Raw genomic sequence first — 11,383 nt, forward strand, 5'->3', positions numbered from 1 at the left:
TATCCTATCCTGCTGCTATCTAACAAGCTGGCAGTTGTGACTGAATCTTATGTATAGACAAAATCATCGGACAATAACCATGGCCATGTTTAAGATTCTGAATCTAGCCATAGAAGTTCTGAATTGTTAACAAAAAGTGAAATATATAAAACAGGAAATCTCGCATGTAAGGTTTATACATAAATTAGAATATAATCCGATTTTATTGACTAATAATGTGCCAACTGACTTGACTTGCATCTTGTTTCTTCAAACAGTTATACCCGAGACAAGGTTTGTAGGAGGGAGTCCAACCCTACAGAACATGGTATGACCATCGCTTCTGATCCTACTCGTTTGGAACAACTATTTTAAACTGCTGCAAACAAGGCAAGTTGTTATTTTTCACAGTTGTTATTTTTACGGGTCTTTGGGACAGATGAGGTGCTTCAAAACCTGATAGAAACTTGCAATACATTAAATCTGCCGACCCTAAGATAAACATCTGGACAAAAGAAAAATTATAATCCATTACATAAAGACATTTCGTATACTAACTAAAATAGTAATATTGCTTTCATGATGCACTATCTGTATGAATTTCTTGCACATTCACTTCTTTTCCTTGACTATTTTTGCTTGGGCACTTGCGACTATCATGAAATCCTAATGTATTGCACGTCCTGCACATGCGCGCGACCTTGGCCTTGGCTTCTTTGTTCTTCTTTTTCTGTTCTTCCCCATTCATCTCCTTTCCTCTCTTTATTCTTTTACTTCTCCCCACCGAACAGACATCATTTGGCGGATGTATGTTAACTTCAGTAGGAATGTTGCAACCAATAAATACCTCATATTCCTCTTGTCTAGTGTGCTTGACTGCAGCAGGAACCTTTTGGCTCAAAGGCTCCTCAATGCTCAACACACTTGATAATAAAAAGTCCATGCCTTCATTTGATTGTTTGGCTGTTTGGATTAGATCTTCCAACTTGTTGCGTATTGTTAGAATCTTCTTCCTTGCAGCTGCATCCAAGGAGTCTGCGGGCTTCTCTTCTAGAAGATTACCTTGAACATCGTAAACACTTTCTCTAGAAAATAAATAAATGTCAGTCGTACGATTTTTAACAAAGCAAGAGGAATGATGGTTATGATTTTTTTTCTTGTACCTTTTACACCTTTTCTGCCATCTTTCCATAATATAGAAGGTTGGAAGCTCTTGTTGAGTTTCCATTCTCATTACTTGGATAATATGGCGGCACGGAATTCCATGGGACTCAAATAACTTGCATGAACAATTAGCTATCATGGTTGCTATGTCACAGCGGACCACCCTTACCTTACTAGTGCCTGTTCTGAATGTCACTATTTTTATCCCCTCATGTTGTGCAATGCTTTGAACACAGCAATGGTCCCTGGCAGCAATAATTTGTTTCTGAAATTTCTCAAACACCTCATATGTGAATACTTTTTTTTTCGAAATGGGTATCACCCGGCCTCTGCATCAAATAGATGCACACAGCCATTTATTAAAAATCTAAGTATAAGGTCTTACAAACTTAGTCTTCACCGCTCACATAAGTCGCTCACAAAGATAAGCCACCAAAAAACAGTAATGCCATGAGAAAATCTAATACATCCATGCATATTGTACTCTAAACATATTGTATCCTATCAGCACGCTGCCAACCACCCTGGCTGAAGATAGCCCGAACGACCGCCATCAGTCGAGTGCATCCAGAATCCATATGTGTACGCTGCTCCTCCGGCTGAAGGAATGACCACATGTGGATCCAATAAGTAGCCTTGTGAATAACCTGTAAAAAGAAATCACCTTCCGCTCTGTTAAACACAATATCATCACGACAATTCCAAATTGCCCATAATAAAGCACAAACTCCTACACGAATTCGAGCCTTTGTTTTCTTATCAATCCCATTAAGCCAGTTCCCAAATAAGTTCTTGATATTAGCAGGTGGGGAAATACTGAAAGTGAAATGTACAAGTCTCCAAATTAACTTAGCAAAGGGGCATTTAATAAAGAGATGCTCAATAGATTCATCAGAATTACAGAAAGCACATTTCATAGATCCTGTCCATTTCCTCTTAGCTAAATTATCTTTTGTGAGTAAGACTTTCTTATGTAAGAACCACATAAAAATCCTGATCTTTAGTGGAACCTTTAATCTCCATATATATTTCATATGTGAATACTTCACTGCCTTGTTTCTCAATTGCCCACGGTGTCACTAGTTGAGGGGTCCTATGAATGCTTGAGTTGTCTGCAATCAACTCCTCTTGGCGTTGGCATTCTAATGCTGTATCAAACCTTAGCCAGAACTCAACAAGGGTGAGCTTGCGATGAATGAAACGGTTAAAAAATGAATTCGCACTTTCCGACCTTGAAGTTGTTCGGAGAATGCCTGCCAGTGATATGTCCATAAAGTAGGCTGGTATCCATGACTCACGAAGGCTGAACCTTTTTGTAAACCACTAATTATCTTCCAAACCAAAGTCTGAAATTACGGAATTCCACTCCGACTCAAACTCAGCTGGGGTTTCTGAACCCCATACACATGCGTTCATCCTCTTCCAGAATTCAGGTTCTTCCCTGATCACCGGTCCAACTTTCTCTGGAAGTTTATCCATTATATGCCACATGCACAATCTATGTATGATGCCTGGGAAAACTATATCAATTGCATTTTTAATGCTACGAGCTTCGTCAGTTATTATGAGTCCTGGCGCTTCGCCTCCCATTGCCTTCAGGAAGGTCTTAAACAACCATACATATGACTCCTCCCTCTCATTTAATAAGAACGCAGCACCAAAAAACACACTTTGTAAATGATGGTTAACCCCTGTAAATGGTGCAAATATCATGTTATACTGGTTTGTAGTGTATGTAGAGTCGAACGAGACCACACGACCGAAATGTTTGTAGTTCTTCCTACTTGTGGCATCTGCCAGAACACATACTTCAAATTTCCTTCATCACTCACTTCAAAATCATAGAAGAAGGCTGAATTAACTTCTTGCTTTCTCGCTAGTTGGGCAACAAACATTTGAGCATCCGCGTTCCTGATTTTATACCTGAGATCACGATAATAGTTTTGAAAATCTCTCTTTGTGCATCCAACACCGTCAATCCCACCCTCACTGACTTGGAGGAGCCTGTATGCCTGGCATGTGCCTATGCTTGCTTTGTGGCATGTGTACAATGCATTCTTTGCCCTCTCACTAACTTGACGATTTGATCTGATCAAAGACGCTTATCAGGTGACACAAGACCATGATTGTGGTGCTCAACCAATGATTCTATCTTGTATGTATCATTACCACACAGCTTCACAAAGATATGTGCATCACAACCACATCTTGTCGCTGTGTTCTTACGCCTTTTCTTTGATGGATCAACAACCTCTTTAGCCTTCTCAGACTTGAATCCTTCCCTGTTACACATGTATCGTTTACGAACTACCTCATTTACTAACTTCTTTTGCTGTCCAACACGAACTCCAAAACCAGATTCGTGTGCATAATTCTTGTAGAACTTCTCCACGGCTTCTAGTCCCTCAAATGTCATCCCTACTTTAGGCTTCAAATTATCTTCACATTCAGGTATAAAAGATGAACACTTCAACATAAAACAATGAATCAGTAAGCATATTCATTTGTAAATGATTGAACTGAATATATCCATGGTGAGGGAACGCAATTGACTTACAGAGAGAGAAACACTTGCTTTCTTAATGGGTGTGCTAAATCTTTCCCCATTCATCTGCATTCCAATATATTGCTGGATTCCATTGCTGCACAAATATGTATATATTCATAAAGTTCTAGTTCTGTTGGTAAATACTAAATAATATTCATAAAGTTCGGTTGATGATAGTGCTGAAGCAATTCATGAAGTTTTATTTCAGTTGATAAAATACTACTGAAGGAATATATAATGTTTTACTTCATTTGATAAATTACGACTAAAGCAATGTATAAAGTTTTACTTGAGTTCATAAATTACGACTGAAGCAATTTATAGTTTTATTTCAGTTGATAAATACTACTGAAGCAATTCAATCTGCTTATGCAGGTCAGCATATGTTCATGGCTGATGTTTGATTAAAGCACATGATAGTCCCAGACTCCCAGTAGAATATGTAGAAAATTCTAATCAATAAGGTTCCCGTTGCTAGCTGGAAGTATCAGAACGAGATTGAATCAGCTGGAAGTATATACCTCGTCGAAAAGTGCACGGCGAGAGCCGCCCTAGAAGATCGGGCGAAATCCAACAAGTGCCGTGATCCTGTGTTTGGTCGAAGTTCCGGCCGTCCGATGGATTCTCTCCGTGTCTTGCAATCTACCTGTGGGTCGCCGCCATGGAGGTCGATACCTGCAACTCCGATTGATCGTGGGGTACGACGTGGGCTTGTGCGTCTGGTGCGACAGGGGTGCATGTGCAAAGTTGTAGTGCTACGTAGGGAGGTAGCGGGCGTGTTTTTAGAAAATTACAACAAAGCATCTCTAAACGCTATGATTAGGATCAACTGGTCATAATTGTTTTGGATGCAGGGATACACAAATCGTGTGGATGCATAAGATACGACGCCTGTATCTTATGAATCCGGTTCCTCCGTGAATCCCTGCATCCTCACAATTTCAGACGAACGATGAAAATCCTGTGCCTCACGTTGAGTCAAAAGTAAGTTTGCAATTACACGCCCGCTTCCTGATTTAACCTCCTATAATTTTGCAATAACCCCCTTAGCTTCCTAACCTCTGAAACTGTGAGTCCACACCGTCTCCGTGAATCCAATCTAGGGCTCAGTCCCGTTTTTCCCTCTGTCGACCAAGGGCAAGGAGAGCACGGCGGCCGCCGTCCTCAATTTCTTCGGCATGAGCGACTTCCAGGCTGGATCCTCCTTCAACATGATCCGAAGAACCTCCTTCGACAAGCGTGCAATCTCCTCGGCTTCATAGCCAGCATCGGCGAGCTGCTGCCGCTAGGGGAGCTGACGGGCGCCACTGACATTGAAGGCGGGAAGGCGAGGCTTATTCGGTGGAGGGTGCTCACCATCTCGCCGAGCTCGACTTCAAACCCGGCGGCATCACGTCAGTAGTGCAGGTGACGACCTGAAACTTCTTACGAAATTGCTTCTACATCTGTGCAATTTAACTGAATGTTCCTACCACTTCAATTGCAGACCGTGACGACATATGTTGGTCAGGTGATAGTCTATACTAGTTGAGCCCTAGAATACTGTTCTGACGCTGACGGAAGCAATGAATTGTTGGATGGTTTGATTTCTCCCTGGACAGTTTAGTACTTGGCCTGGCTTGACAAATAGCCTAGTAATATGGCTGTGCTTCCGTGGTGTCATCAATCAAGAAAAGGGTCTCGACTCTAGATAATGTGCCATTTACATAGAAACAAGTTTATTGTGTGATGTACTTCCTGAAGTTTGAGTCATCGAGTTATATTAGAAACAAGGGCACTGGTGATGTATGTTGTTGTGATTGATTGTAAACACATTCCTTCTGTATATAAATAAAGTTCTCCTTTTGACTATGACAAGGTCTGGACACACTTATGTTCTTATTTAGTTCTGTATCCTATCCTGCTGCTATCTAACAAGCTGGCAGTTGTGACTGAATCTTATGTATAGACAAAATCATCGGACAATAACCATGGTCATGTTTAAGATTCTGAATCTAGCCATAGAAGTTCTGAATTGTTAACAAAAAGTGAAATATATAAAACAGGAAATCTCGCATGTAAGGTTTATACATAAATTAGAATATAATCCGATTTTATTGACTAATAATGTGCCAACTGACTTGACTTGCATCTTGTTTCTTCAAACAGTTATACCCGAGACAAGGTTTGTAGGAGGGAGTCCAACCCTACAGAACATGGTATGACCATCGCTTCTGATCCTACTCGTTTGGAACAACTATTTTAAACTGCTGCAAACAAGGCAAGTTGTTATTTTTCACAGTTGTTATTTTTACGGGTCTTTGGGACAGATGAGGTGCTTCAAAACCTGATAGAAACTTGCAATACATTAAATCTGCCGACCCTAAGATAAACATCTGGACAAAAGAAAAATTATAATCCATTACATAAAGACATTTCGTATACTAACTAAAATAGTAATATTGCTTTCATGATGCACTATCTGTATGAATTTCTTGCACATTCACTTCTTTTCCTTGACTATTTTTGCTTGGGCACTTGCGACTATCATGAAATCCTAATGTATTGCACGTCCTGCACATGCGCGCGACCTTGGCCTTGGCTTCTTTGTTCTTCTTTTTCTGTTCTTCCCCATTCATCTCCTTTCCTCTCTTTATTCTTTTACTTCTCCCCACCGAACAGACATCATTTGGCGGATGTATGTTAACTTCAGTAGGAATGTTGCAACCAATAAATACCTCATATTCCTCTTGTCTAGTGTGCTTGACTGCAGCAGGAACCTTTTGGCTCAAAGGCTCCTCAATGCTCAACACACTTGATAATAAAAAGTCCATGCCTTCATTTGATTGTTTGGCTGTTTGGATTAGATCTTCCAACTTGTTGCGTATTGTTAGAATCTTCTTCCTTGCAGCTGCATCCAAGGAGTCTGCGGGCTTCTCTTCTAGAAGATTACCTTGAACATCGTAAACACTTTCTCTAGAAAATAAATAAATGCCAGTCGTACGATTTTTAACAAAGCAAGAGGAATGATGGTTATGATTTTTTTTCTTGTACCTTCTACACCTTTTCTGCCATCTTTCCATAATATAGAAGGTTGGAAGCTCTTGTTGAGTTTCCATTCTCATTACTTGGATAATATGGCGGCACGGAATTCCATGGGACTCAAATAACTTGCATGAACAATTAGCTATCATGGTTGCTATGTCACAAATGGACCACCCTTACCTTACTAGTGCCTGTTCTGAATGTCACTATTTTTATCCCCTCATGTTGTGCAATGCTTTGAACACAGCAATGGTCCCTGGCAGCAATAATTTGTTTCTGAAATTTCTCAAACACCTCATATGTGAATACTTTTTTTTTCGAAATGGGTATCACCCGGCCTCTGCATCAAATAGATGCACACAGCCATTTATTAAAAATCTAAGTATAAGGTCTTACAAACTTAGTCTTCACCGCTCACATAAGTCGCTCACAAAGATAAGCCACCAAAAAACAGTAATGCCATGAGAAAATCTAATACATCCATGCATATTGTACTCTAAACATATTGTATCCTATCAGCACGCTGCCAACCACCCTGGCTGAAGATAGCCCGAACGACCGCCATCAGTCGAGTGCATCCAGAATCCATATGTGTACGCTGCTCCTCCGGCTGAAGGAATGACCACATGTGGATCCAATAAGTAGCCTTGTGAATAACCTGTAAAAAGAAATCACCTTCCGCTCTGTTAAACACAATATCATTACGACAATTCCAAATTGCCCATAATAAAGCACAAACTCCTACACGAATTCGAGCCTTTGTTTTCTTATCAATCCCATTAAGCCAGTTCCCAAATAAGTTCTTGATATTAGCAGGTGGGGAAATACTGAAAGTGAAATGTACAAGTCTCCAAATTAACTTAGCAAAGGGGCATTTAATAAAGAGATGCTCAATAGATTCATCAGAATTACAGAAAGCACATTTCATAGATCCTGTCCATTTCCTCTTAGCTAAATTATCTTTTGTGAGTAAGACTTTCTTATGTAAGAACCACATAAAAATCCTGATCTTTAGTGGAACCTTTAATCTCCATATATATTTCATATGTGAATACTTCACTGCCTTGTTTCTCAATTGCCCACGGTGTCACTAGTTGAGGGGTCCTATGAATGCTTGAGTTGTCTGCAATCAACTCCTCTTGGCGTTGGAATTCTAATGCTGTATCAAACCTTAGCCAGAACTCAACAAGGGTGAGCTTGCGATGAATGAAACGGTTAAAAAATGAATTCGCACTTTCCGACCTTGAAGTTGTTCGGAGAATGCCTGCCAGTGATATGTCCATAAAGTAGGCTGGTATCCATGACTCACGAAGGCTGAACCTTTTTGTAAACCACTCATTATCTTCCAAACCAAAGTCTGAAATTACGGAATTCCACTCCGACTCAAACTCAGCTGGGGTTTCTGAACCCCATACACATGCGTTCATCCTCTTCCAGAATTCAGGTTCTTCCCTGATCACCGGTCCAACTTTCTCTGGAAGTTTATCCATTATATGCCACATGCACAATCTATGTATGATGCCTGGGAAAACTATATCAATTGCATTTTTAATGCTACGAGCTTCGTCAGTTATTATGAGTCCTGGCGCTTCGCCTCCCATTGCCTTCAGGAAGGTCTTAAACAACCATACATATGACTCCTCCCTCTCATTTAATAAGGACGCAGCACCAAAAAACACACTTTGTAAATGATGGTTAACCCCTGTAAATGGTGCAAATATCATGTTATACTGGTTTGTAGTGTATGTAGAGTCGAACGAGACCACACGACCGAAATGTTTGTAGTTCTTCCTACTTGTGGCATCTGCCAGAACACATACTTCAAATTTCCTTCATCACTCACTTCAAAATCATAGAAGAAGGCTGAATTAACTTCTTGCTTTCTCGCTAGTTGGGCAACACACATTTGAGCATTTGCGTTCCTGATTTTATACCTGAGATCACGATAATAGTTTTGAAAGTCTCTCTTTGTGCATCCAACACCGTCAATCCCACCCTCACTGACTTGGAGGAGCCTGTATGCCTGGCATGTGCCTATGCTTGCTTTGTGGCATGTGTACAATGCATTCTTTGCCCTCTCACTAACTTGACGATTTGATCTGATCAAAGACGCTTATCAGGTGACACAAGACCATGATTGTGGTGCTCAACCAATGATTCTATCTTGTATGTATCATTACCACACAGCTTCACAAAGATATGTGCATCACAACCACATCTTGTCGCTGTGTTCTTACGCCTTTTCTTTGATGGATCAACAACCTCTTTAGCCTTCTCAGACTTGAATCCTTCCCTGTTACACATGTATCGTTTAGTGCGAACTACCTCATTTACTAACTTCTTTTGCTGTCCAACACGAACTCCAAAACCAGATTCGTGTGCATAATTCTTGTAGAACTTCTCCACGGCTTCTAGTCCCTCAAATGTCATCCCTACTTTAGGCTTCAAATTATCTTCACATTCAGGTATAAAAGATGAACACTTCAACATAAAACAATGAATCAGTAAGCATATTCATTTGTAAATGATTGAACTGAATATATCCATGGTGAGGGAACGCAATTGACTTACAGAGAGAGAAACACTTGCTTTCTTAATGGGTGTGCTAAATCTTTCCCCATTCATCTGCATTCCAATATATTGCTGGATTCCATTGCTGCACAAATATGTATATATTCATAAAGTTCTAGTTCTGTTGGTAAATACTAAATAATATTCATAAAGTTCGGTTGATGATAGTGCTGAAGCAATTCATGAAGTTTTATTTCAGTTGATAAAATACTACTGAAGGAATATATAATGTTTTACTTCATTTGATAAATTACGACTAAAGCAATGTATAAAGTTTTACTTGAGTTCATAAATTACGACTGAAGCAATTTATAGTTTTATTTCAGTTGATAAATACTACTGAAGCAATTCAATCTGCTTATGCAGGTCAGCATATGTTCATGGCTGATGTTTGATTAAAGCACATGATAGTCCCAGACTCCCAGTAGAATATGTAGAAAATTCTAATCAATAAGGTTCCCGTTGCTAGCTGGAAGTATCAGAACGAGATTGAATCAGCTGGAAGTATATACCTCGTCGAAAAGTGCACGGCGAGAGCCGCCCTAGAAGATCGGGCGAAATCCAACAAGTGCCGTGATCCTGTGTTTGGTCGAAGTTCCGGCCGTCCGATGGATTCTCTCCGTGTCTTGCAATCTACCTGTGGGTCGCCGCCATGGAGGTCGATACCTGCAACTCCGATTGATCGTGGGGTACGACGTGGGCTTGTGCGTCTGGTGCGACAGGGGTGCATGTGCAAAGTTGTAGTGCTACGTAGGGAGGTAGCGGGCGTGTTTTTAGAAAATTACAACAAAGCATCTCTAAACGCTACGATTAGGATCAACTGGTCATAATTGTTTTGGATGCAGGGATACACAAATCGTGTGGATGCATAAGATACGACGCCTTCATAATATGTTGCTTTTGAAACATCTTTTTTGTTGAATTCACCATGGAAGCACAATTTTATTGCACTGCATTATAACCTGATTCGTTTGGTATAACAGAAAAATCTTTGACTTATCAAATCACCTTCCAATTACATGGGAAGCAAACTCTACTAAAATGGAAGCAAATCAGCTCAGCTAAGGAAGCGTAATGCATATACCTTATATTAGCTCGAGTTATTGTGTCCTTAAAATTCTGAAATAGTTTCCAAAAAATCGGAATAAATTTGGAGTAAACTACTAAGGAAATCCATTTAATTAGCGTCAGCAATAGGTAGGACGTGATTTAGGGGAGTAGAAGCAGACTGTGCAAAGCTGGCAACCCATGCACATTCTTAAGTGGGACATGAATACATGATCGCATGGCTCAAATGAAAAGGATCGTGCGGTGCTACTCTGGTCCGATCGGAAGCTAGAAATCGGCATCCGATTCCTAGAGAGGTGGAAAGGGCTTGTTTGTGGGGAAATGAGTTGAAAATGACTACCAAGAATGCTGTGTTGAAACTTGCTCCATGGACTGATGATGTGGGGGCTAGTTCTAAGCTTCAAAAAGAATGGGTGCGTGTGCGCAATATTCCTTCCGAGAAAAGAAACGAGGCACATGCGGCATATGCTGGATCCTTGGTGGGTGTGACCCTGGATATTGACAAATCAACGATTCATCGCCCGAAATATGTTAAAATCCTCATTGGTTGTAGGGATGTTGACCTCATTCCTGAAAAGGCTGAGAGATGTTTGGGAGATAACTTCTACATGTTTTATTATGAGGTTGACCAGATTGTGGTGGGGAAGCAGCCGAATAAAACAATCATGGTGCATACTGATTCGAATTCGGGTGCTCCTTCCCCGAAAAGAGCTAGGAATGACAGTGTCTCCACTTATATCTCGTCTGAAGGGCAAACTGAAGAGCAACAACAATCAGCTGCTAATTCCTATGGTAAATCTTATGCTCCGGGGCTTGAAACTGTATCTGAACATGATTCGGAGGATTACAGTGAAGAGGATAATGAGTTACTAATTGACAAGATCATTAGAGACAAAAATGAAGAGGATGGTAAGTCTGGTGAAAAAAGTGATATAGAAGATTTGGGAAAATCTGAATTCGTTGATAACTTGGCTAGTGAGAATCCTGGGGAGGTTGGATCAAATGCTACTCATAGAAGTCCTCCTTGTT

General features: G+C 40.4%; 2 pseudogenes; both read right to left on the minus strand.

The window, feature by feature from the left end:
• Positions 1-556: 556 nt before the first annotated feature.
• Positions 557-5,050, minus strand: LOC127300516 (protein FAR1-RELATED SEQUENCE 5-like; annotated as a pseudogene).
• Positions 5,051-6,138: 1,088 nt separating this feature from the next.
• On the minus strand, positions 6,139-9,940 carry LOC139831646 (protein FAR1-RELATED SEQUENCE 5-like; annotated as a pseudogene).
• Between the last annotated feature and the right edge of the window lie 1,443 nt (positions 9,941-11,383).

This window comes from Lolium perenne, chromosome 5, assembly GCF_019359855.2.
Source record: "Lolium perenne isolate Kyuss_39 chromosome 5, Kyuss_2.0, whole genome shotgun sequence".
Lineage (NCBI taxonomy): Eukaryota > Viridiplantae > Streptophyta > Magnoliopsida > Poales > Poaceae > Lolium > Lolium perenne.